This window comes from Schistocerca nitens, chromosome 3 (assembly GCF_023898315.1).
Source record: "Schistocerca nitens isolate TAMUIC-IGC-003100 chromosome 3, iqSchNite1.1, whole genome shotgun sequence".
In the NCBI taxonomy this organism is placed as follows: domain Eukaryota; kingdom Metazoa; phylum Arthropoda; class Insecta; order Orthoptera; family Acrididae; genus Schistocerca; species Schistocerca nitens.
Window position 1 is genome coordinate 361,317,443 of NC_064616.1, and position 25,741 is coordinate 361,343,183.

Below are 25,741 nucleotides of genomic sequence, written 5' to 3' on the forward strand. Positions count from 1 at the left end.
GTACACGAGGGAAATAGGGAGACTTTGCAGGACATATTGTAGTCACAAACACCCTAGTTTGTCCGACCATGTAAACAACTTTGAGGACATCATGAACAGCATGCAGCTACTGGATTTTCACCATATGAAATTGTGTTTCATCTCAGACCAGCAAAACCTATTTCTGAATTAACAGACTTTCCACAGTGTGCCTTAATATCAATGAAAGAACGTGAAGAGACTGAAAGAAAACCGCGAGGAAACTAGGCGAAGCTAGGAAAAACAGACATGATAGGGAAATAAAGGCTACCACATTCAGAGCAGGTGACCATGTCTTAGTGAATCCCCATAAACAATCGAAGTTACTAACAGCAGACTCAAAAAGGTTTTTGACATTTACATTGGGCCATTTGAGATTATTGAGAACTCCCACCCAAATGTGTACCGATTAGTATATCCCAAGTCGAGAAAGCTGTTTGGTCTTAGGAACGTTGTTTCTTTGAAGCTGTATATTGCGAAACTGACAAATTGATCCTACAAAGATGCCTTTATCTGGAAATAATTTTACTGGAAAAATGAAATGCTGTAAGATAAAGTCACAGGAACAAATTTCAATCACCATACTATGCCATGTAACATATCTCATGCAAAATGATGATGTATCTAGGCTGACTGTCACTTAATTCTGTTGTAAAATTAGATTTCATGATTCCAACGTGCTTGTTTAAGTAATTTTACAGTATTTAATGAACTGCAAAATATGTAAACTTGATAAATGAGGGATTTTATTTTGCTGATTATGCGAGGAGACAATACGTCACCCACCCCGACAATTTGAGAACAGCCAATCTCATAATTTTTGAAATCTGTTTTTATTCATTTAAATAGGTCATAATGCTTATAAAATAAGTTCTATAGTTAATAGACTATGCTTTCTTGTATATGCAAGTGTGCTTTTGTTTTACATCCTGCTCACCATGAATAACCATTTTTATTCGGCTGTGTTGATCACACAACACAGATACTTCATATTGGCTTATTTCACCTCTTAATAGTGATATCTATCACATAATCTACAAGGTTCATGAGAGGATAGTTTTGGTGAACTGAAATACTTTTGTAACATCAGAGATGATATAGGAATTAGTGCTACGTTTATTCTAATTTGAGAAAAGTTTTAAATTTGATATTATTTTATAGTAAGTTTCTGGGCAACAAACTGATGTGTGTTTATGTAATTTACGTTGTGAGACAAAGGAGGGAGTCAATGGGTGATGTAAGAATGAACAATTTACTAGAGTTGTGATAAAAAGTTGTATACAAGCCAAGACGGTGATGCAGTTTCTGTATTGGACTGACAAGTGGACCAGTGTACACTTTTTAAGTCCTGGTGGGCTATTGTAATGTAATCAACCATTGGAGATGAAGCTTATCTCATACAAAAAGTAAGATGCCCACAGTAAAGAGTTAAGGTGATTTCATTATGTTGCCAGAAAACATGTTTAATTTATTTAATTATGGAGTTTATTAATGTTAGTAGACCAGAGCATCTAGAATGCAGGAATATCTGCAACTTCCAGGCACATGTTGGCTTGCCCGCCACTTCTTTGTCAGTATTGGAGGCAGACGGACGTGTTTATGTGACAAATATAGTATAATGGAATTATATTATCAATGTTAACAGTGAAAATGGTTTAGTTGCTAACAAAAAGTATGAATACACATAATTTTTAATTGAAAGTATTTCAGATCCAGTGGCGTTTATTTCAAACAGAAGCAAACCCAGGCCATGCTTGTTGGAACAATTAGTTTGCAGACCCAACTACAAAACAAACCCTAGACAAACGAGATCTGCACTGTGTAATCTTTCAGCAGCTTCTAAAGAAAATAATTCTTGCTGAAATTGTGCTGGAACTCGTCATATTATTCCCATTCAAAAACACGTGGTGATAGTGGTCCTACCACAATATACCGCGTAAGATTGTACAAACAATTTTTCAGCTATCTAAGAAATGAGAAAGAACAACCAGTACAAATACAATAATGCATTCTCAGCTTAGAGTGACAAACACCTATAACAAAGAGAACGGCAATTATCAGAACAGAGCAAAATAAGCAATCGATTCAAACCAGACAAAGCTCGTCGAAGGAAGGGCACCCGTATAAATACGGACTGAGCGCCTGACACATAGCAATGGCTACATGGCAAAGCTTAACTGCCAAGCTTACGACTTGAACCAAACTGCTGTAGCTGTATCTTCATCCATTCGACCTAAGTTGTGTCCCATGTTACAACTGACCAACTTTGTTTCGATTTGGAGGTGCGGTTTAAAACTTATCTCTCCCCTTGAATTTCAAGTCTCAAATTTCAGGTGCGGCTTACATTCGGGAAATTTTTTTTTTCCTTTATTTCGAGTCATTTTTCAGGTGCAGCTTAGATTCGAGTAGATACAGTACACAAAGATATTCCATTGTTATTGTGCAAGTTGGCATGGTACTGTGAAGAAACACTGCAGGCACAGTTTCTAGAGGCTGTGTTTGTGGCTGGATATGAAACAATTCTGTAGTTTCTAATAAATCTTTTGCATATGCGGGGTGTCTCGAGCCCTTTGGGTCAAATTGAAACAGGTGTTAGTGGTTCCACAAACGATTATATTGAGGCAGGGAACCAAAAGATGGAAATGCATGTTTAGTGTATTACTGACAAATACACGATACACCACATAATAATGTAGCTCAAAGTAATTGTTCAAAGTGGCGACCACCAGTCTCAGTGCGAGTACTGCAATGGAGCATGCAGTTCTGCTGCATTCTCGTGAAGTTCCTGACTGCCTGTTGTACAATGGAAGAGGCAGCTGGCGATAAACAGCACAGACCCCTGACCACCCAAAAGACATACTGCACACAACTTAACTCATAGTACATGTTGTGACTACCACATGCATTGCTCTGGCGCATTAACGTGTGCTGCATGCATACTACTATCCCTGGTGTCAGTTTTCCATTGCATCAGACAGCTTGTAATGTGTCCATGGTAAGGTGTGTTACTGTGTGCAGCACATGACGGATGGAACATTACTTGTCACAAGAGTTGGCAGACATGTATTAAATGTAAGGTGTGGTAGGATGCAGTGCCCATAAAAACAGCATGAATGTATAGAGAATGCTTTCCCAATAGGCATCATCCTAAATAGATGGAGTTTACTGCATGGATACTAACTTACGAGAGACAGGGTCATCCACATCACAGGGGGCCAGACAAGGTGCCGCCAAAGACATGCCCAAACAGCAGACTGTGAGGAGATGGTGTTGGATCAAGTGACTGACTACCCGGCAATAAGTAATCATCAACTTGCCAGTGAAATGCAGACTTTGAAGGATAGTGTGTGGAGAGTACTGGTGGAACAGGTATTACACCCCCCATTATAAAGACTGTGTGCAAGCACCAGGACTTTGAGCCCCCTATGCACATCTGTTAATGCATTATCCACTGCAACACTATAGTGCCAAACTTCATACAGTTTGCATTGTTCACAGATGAGGCCTCATTCACCTGTGACTACGTTTTCAACAGCTGTAGCAGTCATGCCTGGAGTGAGGACAGTCCCCACACCATCCCCATCCATCAGTGGCTATCAGCAACAATTCTCAGACAATGTATGGGGGGCCACTGTCCAAAATTACCTAACAGAACCTTAGTTGCTGCCTCCCCATTTGACTGGTCCACGTTACCTGGTGTTCCTGCAAGATGGCGACACAGTTCTTTGAGAGAGCACCTCTTGTCCACAAAAGGATATGGTTTCAACACAGTGGTGCACCAGCCCACTTTGGTGTTAATGCCTGTGAGGACCTGAACAGCTTGTACCCTCATCATTAGATTAGAAATTTAGAGCCCATGCCATGGCCAGTACAACTGCTGGATCTCACACCACTGTACTTTTTCCTGTGGCGATTATGTCAAGACATTGGTATATGAAACTCCCGTAGAAATGGATGAAGATCTGCTTGCTAGGGTCCAAGCTCCCTACCTCCTGATATAACAGACACCAGGTATCTTTGTCAGTGTGTGGCAGACCTTCATGAGTCACTGCTATGCATGCATTGAGATTGGTGGTCGCCACTTTGAACAATTACTATGATCTACATTATGTGGTGCATGCTGCGTATGTCCGTACCACAATAAATATGCATTTACGACAACTGCTTCCCACTCTTGATACAAATGGTTGTAGGCCCACCATGATCTGTTTCAATCTGACCCAAAAAGTTTGAGGCAACCTGTAGATCAGTGATGAAAATAAATGACCTGACCATGTATGGAGTGGGGAGGAAAAAAAAGTCCTGTACCAATTTCTTTATTAAATTTGCATTTACTACAGAATTCATTCTTTGTATAAAATAAATGCCATTACCTGCTGCATTATCTCTTTCTTCAAAAGCTTTTCAACAGGACAACAGTTCCATCTTCCAAGTTTTGTGTGCTGGTCCTGTAAATACAGAGAGCTTCTTTTGAATATACACATTTTGTGAAAGTTTAATGTTAAATCCTGTCCTAAACTTGTGATTTTTTGTGGTTTATTACCACAAAATTCTTAGTAATCCAATATTTTATTTTCAGTTACAGTTATTTAAGCTTTCTGGACATAGCACCACATCTTTTCAACATTGTTAATTGGAAATTCACTAATTGGGAGAGTTGCACGAGTAAACAGTCTTGAAACACATTCCACCAACAGACTTAATTTGAATGGAACTTAAGAGCTATGATGCAACACTATTTTATTTTTCCAGTGACTGTAACCCACATTTTATTACTCAAAAATTTCGAATAGTTTCTTAGGGCCTGTCCATGAAATGTACCAATATAAATTAGGTTACTCACTAGTGTTCAATCTCATTTTCAAACATACGAGTATATTGCAATTTTATAGGCATAAAAGTTAATACAAGTTAATAGAAGTAAATAAAAGTAAAAGTTAATAAAATGTAGCAAAAGCAATCTTGTTGTGATTAAAAGTGTGATTTTCAAATAAGAAAAAAGCTTGCCTGATGCTGGATACAAGATAGTAACAACACAGCCTCACCTCTCTTTAAGCTGTCATGGTGAAGCATTTATTGAACATGAAGCACAAATCAGTTTAGATACTACACAAATACAACTTCAGCTTTGACAATAAGCTGCACATATGTACCTAATACAAGATTCTTAGTTTTATTTTCTTGTTAATTTGTGAAAAATCTGAAGTGTTAGATGATCACCTCATCATTTTAGTTAGGAACTGTTGTTGCTCCTGACAAAGACGATAGAGGTAATTATTCGAAACTTAATGTTTTACACAGATCTGATGCACCAAGAAAAGAATGTGTTTTATAGAAGAATGTAATTGTGATAAACTTAATTTTTATAGTAACTACGACACTTATATGTGGATCAGAACAAAGTTACTAGCAACCAGGCACAAGACAGCTATGTTGTTGGGTACATGATACTTGGGAGTAGAATAGGACAGTGACAGTTCAGAAGTGAAAATGTTCACACACTTCCCTTTAATGTGTGGAAGCAGTTTGTTTTAAAACATCACAGTAGCTTTGTCACTTTTCTGCTCACTTCAGCTGCCAGCTTCAGACATTATGGTATGTAAAAAAAAATGCAGGCGTTTGACCAATACTGGAATACTGCTTGTCAGTATGAGGCCCTTAACAGATAGGACTGATAGAGAAAATAGAGAAGATCTGAAGAAGAGCAGGGCACTTCATTTCAGATTCATTTAGTACATACGAAAGCATCATGGAGATAATCAACTCCAGTGGCAGACACTGGACGAGAGGCATTCTGCATCACAGTGTGGTTTACTGTTAAAAGTTACAAGAGCATACATTCTTCGAAGAGTCACCAAGGGTTTTGCTTCCTCCTACGTATCCAACACGGAGGCTTACTGACAATCTTTCCTCCCAAGAACCATTTGAAACTGGAACAGCAAATAAGGGAGGTGACAGTGGTACAAAAAGTACCCTCAACCACACACCACTATATGGCTTAAGGAGTATAGATGTAGATAGAAAACATGCTACTACAGACTGCAGACACACTACTTATATCAAATTTAAACACAATGTGAATGAAGTATAGTTCACTCAATGCAGCAATAAGGTCAAAAAACTGAATTTTGTCTTTGTAGCAGTAGCAGTTAAATTAAAAATTAAAGCATAAAATATTTTTTTCCTTGAATTTTTTAGGAAACATGCAACAGTGGTACAAAAGCATAGATTCATACTTGGGCAAAGAAGTAAGTCACTGCATTTGCAAAAACCATTTGGGATTGTACACTAGAATAATTAAGCAGTCATCAATTATTCAAAGTACTCGCACTCATGTGCAACAATTACATCACAGGAAGTAAACACTAAATTACAACTTTCACACATTACCTAGATCTTGCAAATTACTAAAAACTGCAGCTAGTATTAGAGGAAGAGAAAACAATTACCTATCTATCTACTCACTACCAATTATTTTAGTTTCACCCTGACACACAATAATTAATACACACAATGTGTTTTCAATAGCCATCATTATAGCTATGTTTATTATGAAACATGGAACATCCCTCAGTAATCAATACACCTGTCAAACACTATCTCCAACAAGGAATTAATGTTCCCCATGTTTTAAGACTTTTTCTGAGAATTTGTAAAACACTTCATTTGCTAGTAATAAAAATGTTCTTACAAATTATTTCATAGAAGCAATTTGCTGAATATTCACTGACAATGAGCTGTCTACAAAATGCAAAAACAGTTACAACAATAAGTATTCGACTTCTTCTGTTGTCTGCTCCAGTAGTTGTTTATGCTTCCCTTTGAATATAACCAGTCTGATCAGTCAGTCAGCAGTAATCACAGACATTTCAGCTCCAGTGATATATCACAAAGTGCATTACAGGGGTATTCATGGTTACTTTGGCACAGCAATCAATTCACATCACCTGAGGCTCCCTACCTCTTGCTTTCCATTCTGCCTTTGTCAGCCATATTTCTCCTTTGTTCTACTGTGCCTCTCAAATGCACTTGTCGTTTTTAGGTATTCTGTCGCATTTGTGCCAAATTTTAAAGATTGCCTGGGCATATTGTTGATTTGCTTCACTGTGTGCATCACAGTTTCTCAGCACTACATTTACTCATGCCACCTCTTCCTAATATCATTAAGTATATGAGGAAAGATTGATAGGAGGAGAGGAGAAGTTGTCACTGCTTATACCTTGGTTCATCTACAATCTGATATTCATGGATACCAGCTCTTCTAGCTCTGACATTTGCTAGCAACTTCTTGTGCAAGAACTTTGTGTGGTAAACAAAAGTATCATAAGATGAGGTGAACAGAAACAACCAGTCCAACCATGTAAATATACAATTGCCAGGAGAGTGATTTGCTGACCATGTGCCCCTCCATAACTACATCCAGTTACACCTATCAGCTGAGGATGACACGGCATTTGGCTGGTACCGGTGGACCTTCCAAGGCCTGTGTGGATGGAGTTTAGTATGTTAGGAACAATCAGTAAACATGTACTTCTTTAAAGAATAACTCCCATGTATAACGCAGCTTCAAACTTCTGGTTACTTTACAAATGAGTTAATGGGTTAAAAATTTAAAGTTAATCAAGAGACTAAGAAAAAGTTCAAAAACAGTTTCTGTCTTACAATTATATAATTTTGCAGGTACATTCAGTGGTATATGTGAATACTGTACACAAACAGTGTTGCAAATAGAGTTGGCAGTAAAGAAGTAACATGTGGGCATGCTGAAATTTAATGCCTCCAGATTTTTATATGTAAAAGCTCAAAGCTTTTTAAATAAAACAAATTTCATTAACATCCTACATCTTTGTTCTTCATGTCTACATATTTATTTCTCAACATAATCATCCTGGTGACAAACTGATTTTTCCCAATGAGAGACCAGTTTATTGAGATCACTGCAGAATGAATTACTTTGTTGACGGAGCCACATCACCACCTCTGCCTTCAACACTTCACTTCACTACTATCAACCTGTTTGCTAGTTGAGAATACAGGGTTGTGTTTCCAGAAGAAGATCAAGACTGTGATGGAAATGAAGAATCATCTGGCACTGTTCTCAATCCAATCAAGGCAGTGATTCAAATATATGGAAGAAGTATGCAGTTGCAGTTACACACACACACACACACACACACACACACACACACACACACAAAGGCCATTCATTTTAGTATATAAGGATTGATTTTTCAGTCGATGAGATGTCTGAAAGCTCTTCATTTATTCTGGAGTATTAATTTTAGATCCAAAGATATTTTTAAAACATCCTAGTGACTTAATGTATTAACAAACAAACTTCATTAATTTAATTTTGCAACAAAGTAATTACAGATCTGACAATCTTTATTTGTAAGACACAATACAGAACAACAACTCCTGCAACATTTTTTACTTTTTTTATTTTTTATTAATGGATAAGACTTTTCTGATCCAGATAACACTTTTCTTGTTCTTTTATATCTAAAACAAATTTTGACATGACCCTGTTCACTCCAAAGACCAGTAAATGTTGTTGTCGTCTTCAGCCCTGAGACTGGTTTGATGCAGCTCTCCATGCTACTCTATCCTGTGCAAGCTTCTTCATCTCCCAGTACCTACTGCAGCCTACATCCTTCTGAATCTGCTTAGTGTATCCATATCTTTGTCTCCCTCGACGATTTTTACCCTCCATGCTGCCCTCCAATGCTTAATTTGTGATCCCTTGATTCCTTGATTCCTCATAACATGTCCTACCAACCGATCCCTTCTTCTAGTCAAGTTGTGCCACAAACTTCTCTCCTCCCCAATCCTATTCAATACCTCCTCATTAGTTACGTGATCTACCCACCTAGTATTCAACATTCTTCTGTAGCACCACATTTCGAAAGCTTCTATTCTCTTCTTGTCCAAACTATTTATCGTCAATGTTTCACTTCCATACATGGCTACACTCGATACAAATACTTTCAGAAACTACTTCCTGACACTTAAATCTATATTCGATGTTAACAAATTTCTCTTCTACGGAAACGCTTTCCTTTCCATTGCCAGTCTACATTTTACATCCTCTCTACTTCGACCATCATCAGTTATTTTGCTCCCCAAATAGCAAAACTCCTTTACTACTTTAAGTGTCTCATTTCCTAATCTAATTCCCTCAGCATCACCCGACTTAATTCGACTACATTCCATTATCCTCGTTTTGCTTTTGTTGATGTTCATCTTATATCCTCCTTTCAAGACACTGCCCATTCTGTTCAACTGCTCTTCCAAGTCCTTTACCATCTCTGACAGAATTACAATGTCATCGGCGAACCTCAAAGTTTTTATTTCTTCTCCCTGGATTTTAATACCTACTCCACATTTTTCTTTTGTTTCCTTTACTGCTTGCTCAATATACAGATTGAATAACATCGGGGAGAGGCTACAACCCTGTCTCACTCCCTTCCCAACCACTGCTTCCCTTTCATGCCCCTCGACTTATAACTGCGATCTGGTTTCTGTACAAATTGTAAATAGCTTTTTGCTCCCTGTATTTTACCCGTGCCACCAGTAAATAAGCGGGGAAATTTAATAATGCTGTTTCTATTTACACCTCTCCATGGGGTGAATGAGACAACCAAGGTTTTATGTTATATGAACATGAGTTAGGTCCCAAATCTATTTATGAGTTAGGTGTAAGACCCATAATCCCATATATTTCTGATTTTCATATTTCTTTTTAAAATTATCATTTTTTTTCTTTTTAAGTTAAACTTTTTCTATTAACTCCATTTTACAGTAGTTCAATGGACAAACATCATCATAAAAGCAGACATCCACTCAACAGACAGTCGAAAAATCACACATGGGGGCAAAACTGTTGTGTTTGATAAAGCAAAGACATGAGCACACATAAAAAGACCACATCATCCTTAAATTGCTTACATTGTTAACTGTTGTTGTTTCAAAATAAAGCAAAACCGAGTGCAAAATGTGGAATAGCAACAAGGGTCATTGGTGTTTGTTTGGGATATATATGATAGTGCAGAACGTATACAAATCATTAGCCATTTCATTCTGTTCCCATTCCTATGATTTCAGGAAAACAGCCGTGTGCATGCTATCCATAGTACCCATTGTGTCTTCTAAGACATTCCTGAACTCCACTACTCAGCACAATTATCAGATGGATCCACCACTGACCATGTATAAAATATTAGGGGAGGGGGGGGGGGGCATCGTTACTGGCAACATCCCTTTCCCTATTGCACCTACTGGTTGGAATCAGTGAGAGAGGCATCGTCACTAGGTTGAGCCACTCTAACAAAGTTGTGCAAAAACGGAAAAGGAAACCTCTATCTGGAAACAAACCAATATGACTCATCTTGTATGAATGAAAAAAATAACACTGTAGTCTTCCAAAATTAGAATAATGATTTTACTGCCTACTCCTGCTACTGGAAGCTCCAGCCAATCATTTCTCTCATGGTACTCAACTATGTCGCTTCATAAAGTCCAACAAAACCATCTTTAATACCGAGCAATGCACCTCAGTTACAGTATCAGTAACTTCCTAGCTCTTCAGAAACAGAGCACCTTTCTCAATCTTTATACCAAGTTTAGAAGCTGGAGCATGTTTATTCTTAAGCAGTTTGTAAAGCAAAATAGATACACCCATACTGGCTAAATGGCCTGTATTCTTTGAATTATAAAAGATCAACAGAAGAAATGCTACCTTAATTTAGAATATAAATCCTGAATATCAAATTGTGGGAATAAATGAGCAATTAATATTCTTCATCAGTAAACAGAAAAACAATTCTGAAATTTTCATAGAATATAGCAAATTAATATTTGTTAACATATGACATAACAACAAATATACGTGTGGCACTGATACAGTGCAATATAAGTAATGGATCATATGTTGGCAGAGTAGGAACCATGTACCGAGCAATAAAACCACTGAGCTCAAAACAACCATATCTGACTTGCTGAGTGGTTCGTTTTGAACACTGTGTGGGATTAATAGTCCTCAGTTACACATCAACACAATGCCAACATGGGCAATTACGGGCCTATGACAGGCTGAATGTTCCTTCAAAACTGTTGAAAATGTAGAACAAAGTGCCAACAATGTAAGAACAGGGTGTATATGCGGACAAAGAAAAAAAAAATTCCCAGATTTTTCCAGCGTTTCCCGGTTAAAAACACACTTTTTCCGCGTTATTAAGTAACAGTATATTTTCCCTCAGAAATGTAAAACTTATCAATTCTTTTGAATGGTTATGTTTTTATCTACAGGCATAGTCTTTCCCGACACTTTAGAAAACCAAAACTCGGGGAAGAAAACCCCTTTTGGAAAGATTTTTGATGTGCAGCAACATGTACGCTGCATGTTTTCGTATTATGGAAGCATAAAATGTAATGCCATCAAACACTGCATGTTACTTTCTGATTCATTGTAATAGAGATTGTGATGCGCTTTTGTAAGCGTCATAGCTCATGTCACATGATCTCACCAGCTGATGACAGCAGACATTCAGACCCCAGAACACATGATGTAGTCAGCTAATAGCATCACTGTTAAGTAGCGCGGATACACAAACAGGAAAAGTTAATGTTTTAAATTAATATACAGTGTTGCTACAAGAAAAACAAAGCTTTCACATAATATATTGGTCTCCAAGGTTAATAAGCTGCAAGAGAAGCTAAGTTTTCACATATAATGTGGATATTTTTTGCGCGTTTTACACTTTTAGATAGATCTCACAAATGTGCCAGGAAAATTTTTAGCCGAGTCCAGTGACTTGTCCTCAAAGTATTCTACAAATAAATTAGCTACCACAGAGGAGAGAGAGTTTCCCGTAGCACAACATCAATTTGCTCATAATAACGATATGAATGATCTTCTGGGCTCAAAATACTTCTAAATGGCTTGTCATCAAACGCTCTGTGATTTAAGAAATTCATCGTACATTCTCTCACATAGTTCAACTTGCATAAAAGGAAACTTACCTTGAAAGTAATGCTTTTCAAACCACCATTCCCAATATTTTCCCGCGACCTGTTAGAAATAGGTTCGTTTCAGTAGTTGTCAAGAGAGCACCAGATAACAGGTGCCACCGCGCTTTGGCAGATACTATGACGCAGGAAGCCCGTCTGTTCGTACATGTAAAACATAGAAAGATCTTACATTATGTCATAAAAGAAACAAAACATCAGAGGATACTCCAAGAGCATCAGAATTTCATGAGCTATACTAAAATGGCACATTTGAAGTGCATACTTAAAGAGCACATTCGTATATCCAAATTCCCAATAAAGCAGGCCTCGACCTGATATTAAGCTTCTCAGTGGGGGTTTTGGGATGCAAATTTTCTTGGAGTACCAGTACTGTATTAACTAATTTTTGATTCTTTATTATGGCATAATGCCGTATGTGCTAGAAGATGAAAACATGCACTTGAAATGCAGCAAGCAGTTGAAATTAGCCAATAGTATGGAACTAAACACTTCCTTTCGAACACATTGACTGTCTTGTTCTACAAGGCAATTAATGCACAACTGTCAGAAAAGTGGAAATAAAATCAAATCTGAAACTAGTAACAAATATTAGCTTTCTGTAATTATGTGAGTGTATTTTAATTCACTTGATAGCTCCCGGCCACAGAAATCTGTTTTGTTTTCATTTGACATAATAGCAGTAAACGAAGAGGAAACAGCAAAATCACTAGATGTAAACACGGTTCACATTGAGACTGCACACTACCCCACTATAACTCAGACTGCTCTGTGCATCAGTCCTGGATCTACGATATTTCCAAACCGGGGAAATACTAAAACCAACAGGGATACGTTTCAAAATCATATGAGTAATTGATAGACCAATGTGCGCTGGATGCTAGGCGCTTTGTAAAACTAGGTTTTTTTCTCCTGAAGAATATGAATTTGGTGACAACAAATCTATGTCAGTGAAATTGGCCAGTAATTTTATGCATCCGATTTTCTACCCTTTTTATAGATTGCTATGGCCTGGGCCTTCTTCCAGTCCCATGGAACATTCCCCTGTTCCAATCGTCTGTGATAGATGATGGATAAGAATGGTGCTGTGGTGCTGTATCTGTAGCATAGTCAACATATAATCTTACGGGGATACCATCTAGGCCAGATGCCTTCCTGGTGTCTAAGGATCTTAACTGTTTTACAATCCCAGATACACTAAACACTATGTTAACCATCCTTGTGTTTGTTCAGTAATTGAAATGGGGAATGGTGCTGCAGTCCTCTACCGGAAATGAGTGTTTGAAAGCTAGGTTTAGAATTTCGGCCTTCTGTTTATCATCATCAGTCACATTACCCGTACTGTCAGAAAGAGAAGCTATTTAATTATTTGCAGCGTTCATACATTTAAGTATGACCAAAATTTTTTGGGGTTACTTTTAGAATCCGCAGATAAAATATTGCTTTCAAATTTGTTAAAAGAATCTCTCATTGTCCTTCTGACAGCTGCTTTCATTTCGCTTAATTTCCGTTTGTCAGCGGAGCAGTGACTACGTTTAAAACGACTGTTCAAAATTCTCTGCTTTCTCAGCAACTTCCTAATATGTTTGCTGTACCAAGGTGGATTCTTTCCCTCCCCTATATTTTTGATAGGCACATACTTCCCTAGCACATGGTGGACAATACCTTTGAATTCTGACCAAAGATGCTCAATATCTTTGTGTCCCACAGTGAATGCTTGGAGCTGATTATGAAGATATTCATTAATGACACTTATTTGCTTTCCCAAACAAATATTTTTTTTTTTTTTTTTTTTTTTTTTTTTTTTTTTTTTTTTTTTTTTTTGCAACTTCCACGGGCATAGAAGCCACAACATTATGGTAGCTAATACCTTCTTCTAGATTAACTTCCTCAAAAAGATCAGGTCTATTTGTCTCCAAAATATCTAATATGTTCCCATCTCTAGTTTGTTTCCTAACCAAATTGCTCGAGGTTATATGTTGAGAGTGCTCCTAGAATAACTTCACACGAATCTTTGCTTCTGCCTCCTGTGATAAACGTGTAATTTTCTCAGTCAATGGATGCCAGATTATGGTCTCCACCTGTAACTAATGGATAATTTGGATATTTATTTCCTATATACTGAAGACTTTCCCTGAAACATTCTGCGATGTTTGTTGCAGAGCTGGTGGTCTATAAAAACATCATAATACAATGGTCAATCCTTGTCAGATTGACAGCTTTATCCAGACTATTTCACAGTCTGGCCCAGTATTTATCTCAGCTGCATTTAAACAGCTTTAAAACTGCAATGAACACACCATAGCATCAGTCCTATCCTTCCTAAACATTGTCCAATCAGAGTTCAAAATTTCACTGCTTTTTATGTCAGGTTTCAACCAGCTTTCGGTACATAATACAATATTGTCACTGCTACTGTATTTCAGAGAGTATCTCTGAGGTCTTGCTACAGACACTTCGACAATTTACTAACATGAGATTACGCATATTTAAATTCTTAGGAATGACCTGTTTAGGTGAACTAACAATTTTTACTGTCACTTTAGTATGACGACAATGCAGTGTTATGCAAACTTAACTGTTTCTACCTTTTCTTCCCTTTGCTATTCTTTAATAATGGATCTTCCCCTACATATTAGCTATGCATATTCTCTTTAGCACTGTTTATTATCTGTGAGTGTAATGGCTTGTCACCTAAGGTTTTTTTTTATATATACTCTCATTTCATTTAATGCTTGACATTGATCTGTAATAAAAATGATTTATATGTATTTCATTTGTATCTACTGATACCACATAAATTGTTAATTTCCAGAATGACTGCATTTAATGAAAATGGCCAAAATGTAATTAATTTTATTGCATTCGTCCATTATGTAATATGTTTATAATGTTTGTTTACACAATAACTCAGAGATTACTGATGTCACATTTGTATGGTATATTTTATAGGGCCTGAAGATTTTACAACGTTGAAACTAGTTGCCAAAATAAAATCTACACCTTAAATAGAGCTGGAGCCATGTCTTCATTTTTAATATAAATTTATACCAGCTGATGTCCCACTGTCCTCCATTTAAACTATGGATGTACGAACAATTTTTACAGTTCACATCAGTGACATGAACTGGTAATTTTTCAGGCCATTTTCAGGCCAACGGTTTGTTTCCCATGGGAAGGAACCTAATCATGTGTGAATGGAACAAGATATGCTCACCATCTCTTAAGATTGGAAGAAATATTCTACTTAACTGCCTTGCATTTGCAGACAATTTGGCACTGTTAGCAAACAATATTGATAAAGCAAAGTTTCAGATAGAACAACTATAACAGTTAGTGGCAAAGATTGGATTGCAAATTTAGTTTGAGAAAACAGAAATGATGCCCAGCTTCCCAATTGACACATCCCATATCATACTCCATAATGATCAAAAAATTAAGGTAGTATAAAAGTTTAACTTGGTGAGATTATTACCTGGAATGCTAATGAAAGAGCATCAATAGAGAGTAGAACATTAAAACTACAGCGAGCGCAGAGAACCACATGGCCAACCCACAAAAGACTATCTCTCCCAATAAATACTAGATTTCGACATTACTCCTCCGTTGTTAAACCGGAAGCAACATATGCAAGTGAAATACTATGAAACGAAATATTCAAGCAACAACTGACAAACTGCAGAAAGTTGACAAGAATACAGCGAACAATTATCAGTAAAAAACATCAAGTTAATGGGCAGCAGAGACTTTTGCCCAATTTAGTAGTGTATAAAGAAAGTGAATCCAACATTGATACAATGCGGAAAAGAAGGATTGCATTTTTCAGCCACATATCTTGCCTACCAAATACTAGAATCCTGGAGCAACTTTGTGACTACTTCTGGAACAGTAAAACCAAAAACATCTGGTTTAAAGTAGTACAAAGTGATCTGGATGAATTGAAGATAACCAGACACCAAATTCAACACAGAAAAGAGAAACTGCTTCTGAAGAACAAATACACACACCTGATATTCAAACCATCAGAACAGAAGAATGTAATATCTGCAGAAGAACGAGCAGCCTCATCACAGTGAATGAGGAACTTTTGGAAAACAAAGAAACTGCTCACTGCTAAGACCTAACCTTAATCATTGTAGACTCTGTTGTATTATGTTTGATTTCAGTGCTCCAATGTGGGCATAATGTAGTATCAACATTCGATACCACACTTGTTAGGGGTTGCAGTTATCGACTGCGGTCCATATTAGTATCACTGGACCCGCGAGCCGCGACCAGCACCGCTCCGTGGCTTGTATCAAGTTTCTAGCGAGCTCTCGTCCACTGTTGCTTGGGATGTCAAGTAGTAAAGTAGAATAGCCTTCAGCTGATCGGAAGCAACCTCTAACAAGGCACGAAGTAACGTATGGCCTAAGTGAGGCCTCAATAGCTATGAGTTTATAAAATTATATGTATGCAGCCAAGAAGAATCCTGCAATGGCTTCTAATTATTTTAGTCATTGCAGATCCAGACCATGCAGCCAGCACGTTATTGACATTACTGACAAACCTGCTGCGATTTGTGTGTTTCTATTTAGCCACCAATCAACATTGGTGACTACTCGTTCATCGTCATCGTAACACATAAACCATGTAAATAAATAAATTAATTAATTAATTAATTAATTAATTTGGGGATCCACTTGTGTGTAATGTTTGTAGATTGAGAATGGTAGCAACTATTACAGAAGCCACGAGAAGTCCGCGAACTGTAGTGGTGTTATGTACTGGGCACTATTTTAATTCAGAGAGGTTCTGACAGTGCATATATGAGAAATCTGAAACACACAAGAGTTTTACTTCAATTTACATCTCTCGTTTTAATAATGTTACACCAATTTCTACATTTCTAAACTTGGTGCAGACTCACCAATGTTTATTTCGATCATCCATAAGAAGAAATAATGACATAAAATGAAATTATACACACACACACACACACACACACACACACACACACACACACACACACACACACAAAAAAGCAAAATGTTTTTGTTTATGAACTATTTTAGTCAGCTTTAACTTCTCCAAATGTTAGCAAAGTTCCTTTGCAATCTCGCACATTGGGATTGACAATACCTGTGACAGAGCAATGAGACACCAATTGTATATCTTGCGACAATTATGGATATGTCAAGTTTGAAGCAGCTGTGACTTTTGCAGTTTCTTCGTTCCAGCACGCTTAAGCCATTCCATTACATTTAGTTTCTATAGTTCTCTCTTCTCGGTACATTTAAAGCATAGGGGCAACAAAAGGTAAAACTGAGGATGCAGCCGTAGTGTTCCTGTTGCCTATCTGGTCCTGCAAACTGTGTTACCAAACAAATTTCCATAATTTTTTAACATATTCCACAAACTGATATCCCTTTAACAGAAAAAACTATTTACTCATGTTGTTATCCATTGAAATCACAATGCAAATCACAGTTTTATGTTTTTCTAACTTTGTGACATGCACTCTTTTGTAAATACTACATTAACAACACTTAACTGGACCCGCTAAAATGTAATTTGGGTGAGAATAATCGATAGAAACTGCAATATGAAAAATCAGCATTCCTTTTGTAGCAAGTTGATGCTATAAAATCATGTAGTTTCACTACATTAATCAATCGGCAGGCTGTCGCTAGCATTTGAGGAAGCACACTTTCTCCTGTCTGCTTCCCAAACTAAATGGAAACCTTGTTCAGAAATTAAAACGTATCCTCCACTGCTGGTTTAATGTCACTAAAGAATCAAAATAAACATGATCCGCTTGCACTTTTCTAAATAAGGGCTGTGACAGGTAACAAATGCTGATGTTTTTTCTGTTAATTTTCAGTTGTTGCAGATGTTTACTGGCCTGATATTACCAACAAAAAAAAGACAGCTTTTACAGCCAGTATCTAAATTAACTAGTTGACCATCATCTCCGAATTTTTGACAACTACAGTCCTCTTTTTTCCCCTCCATAATTATAATTTCTCAATAAAGACAGCACAACACCTGGCACTAAAAGACTGTTTTTGGTAAAATGATTTTTTATATAGTCCCTATTAAGTCTATATACTTTGTCTTAACTTAGCTCGAATAAGTACATTCCAAACCTGAACCACAATCCCGAAAACACCACAAAATACCCATCTATGATTGACAAAATGTCTTTAATAGATCCTAAATGTTTTCTAGCAATAATTTCTTTACATGTTGTAATGGGTAGAAGTTGGCTGGATACAACCTCATGACATGGGTAAATGTCTCAAAAATTTGTATTTCAAATTCCACTGCCAAAGCATCTTTGTTGGCAGGAGTGTTGTCCTTAGGACAGATAATTTCCCCCTGTTCTTTTTAAATCCAGATCTCTTCTTACATACTGTTTCAACCAGCTAGTCCAGAACACTTCCAAAATATTCAGCATTTAATCGTTTATGCTTTGCAAACAGACCCATAACAAAGTTCTTCAATATCCCAGGAAACATGGGACACAGTATTTTAAGCAGATGAAATACACTTCACATGTGAGCTCAAATTTCCCTACCTATGTGATATTTCCATAATATATATGTAAAGGAAAACAATGTATTGCTTCCAGGGTTCTCAGGTGTACTGCGAGATGCAGTCATCTGAAGTCCACAATATTTCAGCAGACAACCGTTTCGCCACCATCAGGAGGTGTATTACACTCAATACATTAAATTTGTTTATGTTGAGGGACAACTGCCAATCCCTGCACCAAGTGTATCCATTGCAAGTTGTCTTGTTACAGTTATCCAGTGTTGTGACTTATCTGTAAACATCACCATCACCGAGATATCAATGTGAGTACACTATAACACTCCTCAAACCACTGTAGCCTGGTTCTGTCTATGAGACATGGACAATTATGCTGCTGAAAGATGACATCGCCATCAGGGAAGACATCAAGCATGAAGACATGCAAGTGGTTCACAGATATCAGTGTGTCTTCGATTACCACCACAGATCCCATGCAAGCACAAAAGAATGTCTCCCATAGCATAATACTGTTCCCACTAGCCTGCGTCCGTGGCATGCCGCACATTTAGAGGTGCGTTCACCTCGATGAGTGTCTGCAGAGACGACCATTGACCTAGTGTAGCAAAATTGTGATCACTCTAAGAACCAACACAATTCCATTGGTCAAAGGTCAAATCCCAATGGTCTCGTGCCCACTGCAATCTTAACTGACGATGACATTGGGTCAACATGTGAACATGTAGGAGTAGTCTGCCGCAGAGCCCCATGTTCAACAATGTATAGCGAATGGTGTGCTCTGAAACTCTAACGTGTGCACCAGCATTATGTTCTTTTGGCAGAGATGCAACAGTTCACTATCTACCATACTTTACACAGCAGACAAGCCTCTGAACTCTACGTTCTGCAAAGAGTTGTGGATGTCCAATCACTTAGTGCCTAGTGGTAGTTGCACCGTCCTCCCTCTTTCCGTAGATGCTCATGACAGTAGCACACGAACATTCGACCAGATTTGCTGTTTTCAAGATAATAATTTACAGGCTCTGCGTAATAGTAATCTGCCCTTTGATGAAGTCTCTGATCTCGACGGATTTTTCCATTTGCAGCCCATACCTTTGCTAGGGTGATCCCCTGTCTGTCTGCTCTGCTTACACACTTTTGTTACGTCATGTGCCCGCAGTGTCACTAGGCGGCATCCAATGTCGTAGTGGGCAGTTGCCATAATGTTTTGGCTAATCAGCATTTATATCAAATAATTAGTAAGGGGTTGTACTGACCCCTGTGGTACATGAAACAGGTCAGAATACACGGCTGCAGAAGCAAAGAAAAAAAAGCATGTCAAATTTAAAAGAACACAAAATCCCGATGATTGAACTTTTACTGAGGCTAAAAATTTAGTTCTAACTTCAATGCAAGATGTTTTTAGTTATTTCTACAAAGACACTGTCTCGAAACTGGCAGAAAATCCAAAGAGATTCTGGTTGTATGTTAAGTACACTATACTGTGTTCATCATTAGAATAAATCTGATGTGAACATTATACCATGTATTCTTCCTTGTTTTCTTGAATCTCACTGGATTTAGTTTCACATGGAGCGGAAGCCAAGCTGTGTTCAGTATAGTCAAGTATAATCATAAGCATACGTTTTATGCTGTGTTACATTCACACAGTCTGAGCAATAATGCCAGACAACAGTTTTAATGGCGCATTTCACTTTGACAGTACTGGCCAGCCAGCTGGTCCAATTAACCTGCAATGATGAGAGCAGTTACAGTTAAGACGTAAAGAGATATGATCAGAGAGACAATATAGCTTTGAATGTCATTTATTTTTTAAAGAGAATGAAATAATATTCAGCAAATCTCCAGCATTACCGCATGCTTCTTAGGTGACCAGACAAAGGATAAAATGCTCTCATTCTCGCCTAAAATAGTATTCTAATTACAAATAAGAGTGATGAAAATTCCTAACTCAAGCACTGGGTAATTTTTCTGAGCGAGCAATATGCAATGCAAAAGCATACTGCAGGGATTTCACTGTATTGTTGAATACTGAAGCCACTGAAGGTATTAATTACAGCCAGTTTTCCAGTAATCTCTTAGCTCCTTCCTTATCTGGATCTGAGAAACACATTTCAGTTCTCAAACTGTCATCTGTTACATTGGTAAGTCTATCAACAACAGAATCCACAAAGCCACCAAGGCACCACATTTTGTCCTCTTTTATGATGTGCCATTTTGTATCGTGCCAGCGTTCGGCAGTGAACGTGAAAAAGCTGCATGTGTTAGTTCCAGTACGTTTGGCAGCTTAACAGCCTTGTTACTTCTTGTGACAAATCCCTTCACTTTGCTCCTGTTCAATTCTGTTGGGTTCACATTGTAATAGTACAGTGGCAAATTTAAAAATGCAGCAAAAGTATGGTGTGCTCGATGCAGTGAAAATGATTATTTTTCACACCTCTACTACACTTATCACTCTGGTTCACGTGAGATTACATCTGTGGTATAAAAGAATGGACATTGTCCAAATAAAAGAGTATCCGAGTTTTATTAACAATCTTTCATAAAATAATGATAATTAAGAATTTATATTTGAAATCAGAACAGAAATTTTATGTGCAGTATGTAATTAGAAACAAGATGACGCGTTATTCATAAAAAATGATAAATTTTACAATTATGAGATGTAGCTACTTCAAAAATGTATGATAAAGGCAAGACTTGAACAATGGCTCATGAACTGCACAACATTATCAATCTACTTCACTACCGATTCCGCTATACATCCAGGGTGCATTTTTATCTCAGTTCTATCAAATACAGTACCTCGGAAAACTTCAAAGGCAATTTTTTCTGCAAATTTAAGAAAAATCTCTTTCTCAGCACTTTTTAACCTTGTTCCACATTCATGTTTCACTGCACAACAGGAAGCAGCCTCAGTCATTTTCATACTGCATATTAACAGCATGACAATCAGAGAACAACAGTACAGAAACTGTGACTACACACAATTTGTGAAAAAAAAATTACATAGCTGAAGTGTGTGTAAGAAAAATGTCGATGGCTCCTAATACATTAAAATATCAAAGCTTCATTTTAGCTAAGTTAGTAATAAGATATCTAATAAATAAGTAAGACCTACTAACCAAGAGCATAACACCAGTGTACACGTGCTATGGCTTCTAACCAATCACCGCGTTTCTGTTTATTTACATCAGGTTTATTCTTACGACGAATAGAGTATAGTGGCAAAACCCTATCAATATCTTCACTATGCAATAACAATGGTGATGTTTCTGACGATAGTGCCAGTAAAGCAGAGTTATTAAACACAGTTGTTCAAAGTTCCGTCACCAAACAAGACCAAGTAAATATTCTAGAAATCAAATCAAGAACTGCCAATACGAATAGCTTAGATGCAGATATCCTCGTGTAGCAAAGCAGCTTATATTGCTCAATAAAGGCAAGGCCTCCAGTCCAGTGAGCTGATTTAACAGCTCCATACTTAGCAACCATGTACAACCACTTGCCAGTCCACAGAACCATACCTAAACACTCCAAAATTTTGTAGGTCACATGAATACTCAAGAACGGAAATAGGAGAGAGCTGCTGAATTAGACACCAATATCACTAACATCTATTTGCAGTGGGATTCTGGAACACTATGAATTGCCTCAAAGGGAATGATTTATTGACAAACAGCCATTACGCATTCAGAAAATATCAGTCTTGTGAAACGCGACTAGCTCTTTATTCTCACGAAGTAATAAGGGCTATCGACAGGGGATACAAAATTGATACAACGCATTTAGATTTGCAGAAAGCTTTTTGACACCTTTCTTCACACGTTAATTCCAATCAAATTGTGTGCCTATGGAGTATCACCACAGTTGTGAAACTTTATCTGCGATTTCCCTTCAGAAACGTTACAGTTTGCAGAGAGTGAAAGTCTGCCGAGCAAAACAAAAGTAATACCTGGCATTCCCGAAGGAAGTGTTAAGGGCCCTCTTCTGTTCTTGATTTATTATTAATGATTTAGGAGAATCTGAGTGGCCCTCTTTGACTGTTTGCAGATGATCTACATCTACATTCATACTCCGCAAGCCACCTGAAGGTGTGGCAGAGGGTACCTTGAGTACCTCTATTGGTTCTCCCCTCTATTCCAGTCTTGTATTGTTCATGGAAAGGATTGTCGGTATGCTTCTGTGTGGGCTCTAATCTCTCTGATTTTATCCTCATGGTCTCTTCGCGAGATATGTGTAGGAGGGAGCAATATACTGCTTGACTCTTCGGTGAAGGTATGTTCTCGAAACTTCAACAAAAGCTCGTACCGAGCTACTGAGTGTCTCTCCTGCAGAGTCTTCCACTGGAGTTTATCTATCATCTCCGTAACGCTTTCGCGATTACTAAATGATCCTGTAACGAAGCGCGCTGCTCTCCGTTGGATCTTCTCTATCTCTTCTATCAACCCTATCTGGTACGGATCCCACACAGTTGAGCAGTGTTCAAGCAGTGGGCGAACAAGCGTACTGTAACCTACTTCCTTTGTTTTCAGTTTGCATTTCCTTAGGATTCTTCCAATGAATCTCAGTCTGGCATCTGCTTTACCGACGATCAACCTTATATGATCATTCCATTTTAAATCACTCCTAATGCGTACTCCCAGATAATTTATGGAATTAACTGCTTCCAGTTGCTGACCTGCTATATTGTAGCTAAATGATAAGTGATCTTTCTTTCTAAATATTCGCAGAACATTACACTTTACTATTATGAGATTCAATTGCCATTCCCTGCACCATGCGTCAATTCGCTGCAGATCCTCCTGCATTTCAGTACAATTTTCCACTGTTACAACCTCTCGATACACCACAGCATCATCCGCAAAACCCTCAGTGAACTTCCGATGTCACCCACAAGGTCATTTATGTATATTGTGAATAGCAACGGTCGTACGACACTCCCCTGCGGCACACCTGGAATCACTCTTATTTTGGAAGACTTCTCTCCATTGAGAATGACATGCTGCGTTCTGTTATCTAGGAACTCCTCAATCCAATCACACAATTGGTCTGATAGTCCATATGCTCTTACTTTGTTCATTAAACGACTGTGGGGAACTGTATCTAACGCCTTGCGGAAGTCAAGAATCGCGGCATCCACCTGTGAACCCACGTCCATGGCCTTCTGAGTCTTGTAGACAAATAGCGCGAGCTGGGTTTCACACGACCCTCTTTTTCAAAACACATGCTGATTCCTACAGAGTAGATTTCTAGACTCGAGAAAAGTCATTATACTCTAACATAATACGTGTTCCAAAATTCTACAACTGATCGACATTAGAGATATAGGTCTATAGTTCTGCATATCTGTTCGACATCCCTTCTTGAAAACAGGGATGACCTGTGCCCTTTTCCAATCCTTTGGAACGCTACGCTCTTCTAGAGACCTACGGTACACCGCTGCAAGAAGGGGGGCAAGTTCCTTCGCGTACTCTGTGTAAAATCGAACTGGTATCCCGTCAGGTCCAGCGGCCTTTCCTCTTTTGAGCGATTTTAATTGTTTCTCTATCCCTCTGTCGTCTATTTCGATATCTACCATTTTGTCATCTGTGTGACAATCTAGAGAAGGAACTACAGTGCAGTCTTCCTCTGTGAAACAGCTTTGGAAAAAGACATTTAGTATTTCGGCCTTTAGTCTGTCATCCTCTGTTTCAGTACCATTTTGGTCACAGAGTGTCTGGACACTGTTTTAATCCACCTACCACTTTGACATGAGACCAAAATGATGATGCTATGTACCATCTTTTTAAGTCATCTTTTATCAGATGATCAAAACCAAGATACCTGTATGGTGCAGAAAGTGGCACCTGATTATAAGCAATGGAAATTGTGAACTCAGCCACATGAGTACTGAAAGGAATCCCCTAAATTTCAGTTGCACAATAAATCTAAAGACTGTCCATTCAACTGTTGGTGTCAAATCATCTGTAGCTGATGAGTAGGGGTAGAGGAGAGCAGTACACACATAAATTGCCCAAAACTAAGATTCATTCTACTGGGCTTTCTAACTGTGGATGTCTTGCTGTTAACAGCACTTGCAAAGAAAGTGACACTTAAGAATATTCCATTTTAGGACATCATTTTATTGGAACACATTGTCAGAACGTCTCTTCCTTTACTGTAAATGTGTAGTCTTGAATGGATCACAACAGAATGAGCTGTCACCCTTAAAACCCAATAATACTGTTCACTGATATGCCTTGTGTATGGCTGTATTCAGCAAGACCAGATTGGGAAGGTCTACGTGGCACTTTCCGAGGCCACAACAGAAGTGACAAGACCCCAAACTTTTAGAACAAAGTGAAGCAGCAATAAAAATTCTTTGAAGCATTTCACACCCCTCCACACAGCCTGGGTAGGACATATCATGGGAGACATTCGGAGTTGTATATATCCCTTCTGTTTCAGAAAGGGACAGTGAGTACTTTCTTCCACGCAACTGGGGCAGTGGCCATTGGCCTGTAGTTTATTAAACTTTTCCCTTTGGATGTAGTTCTCACTACATACAACAGTGGATGTTATCAGACTCTGTTACTGTCTCTCCACTTTCTGGCTGGCTAGTCTATCTCCACACTAAGGAAGGACAGCATTTTTAGAAATTAAATCTAATCTACCTCTCTTTGGCAGAGCTGTACAGTGCTAAAATGTGGATCTTTGACACAGTCAGCATTATGTAATTTATGCCGAAGTTTACTACGTGACCGATTCCAAATATCACTTGTGCAGAATGCACTCTTACTCGCAAGCCTCTGGATGAATTCCAATACATGAGATGACAGTAAAGCAATTACCCAACTGCAGGAAATTTTTTCATTACTGTCTCTGACTTTAAAAATCAGTTTAGTTCCACACTGAATCTTTAACTAAAAATATGTCAGTTTGGTTTACTCCAAACCAGGATTTTTGGAGAAGGCCATTGTACAAGTTACATTATTATTGGTTTGTTGTGTTTATAGTTTACCTGACAGAAGATCTTATTTCACTGTAAATCAATGGCTAGTGTACAAACTGTAAAGATCATTTGGCATCATCCTTGAGACTACTGTCATTTTTTAACATAAATTCACTGGAATTTGGCATAAAATCATTCAACATATCTGCATGCAACAGTAATTCAATG

General features: G+C 37.9%; 1 long non-coding RNA gene across 2 annotated transcripts in view; it reads right to left on the minus strand.

Annotated features, from left to right (window-relative positions):
• Window positions 1-25,741, minus strand: part of LOC126249598 (uncharacterized) — a 58,398-nt gene that overhangs the window by 19,514 nt on the left and 13,143 nt on the right. For both annotated transcript variants that reach the window (XR_007545628.1, XR_007545629.1), the window contains exons 4-5: window positions 12,040-12,183; window positions 4,392-4,466 (exon numbers count right to left, since the gene is read on the minus strand). This is a non-coding gene — a long non-coding RNA (uncharacterized LOC126249598). The remainder of the gene's footprint in view (window positions 1-4,391; window positions 4,467-12,039; window positions 12,184-25,741) is intronic.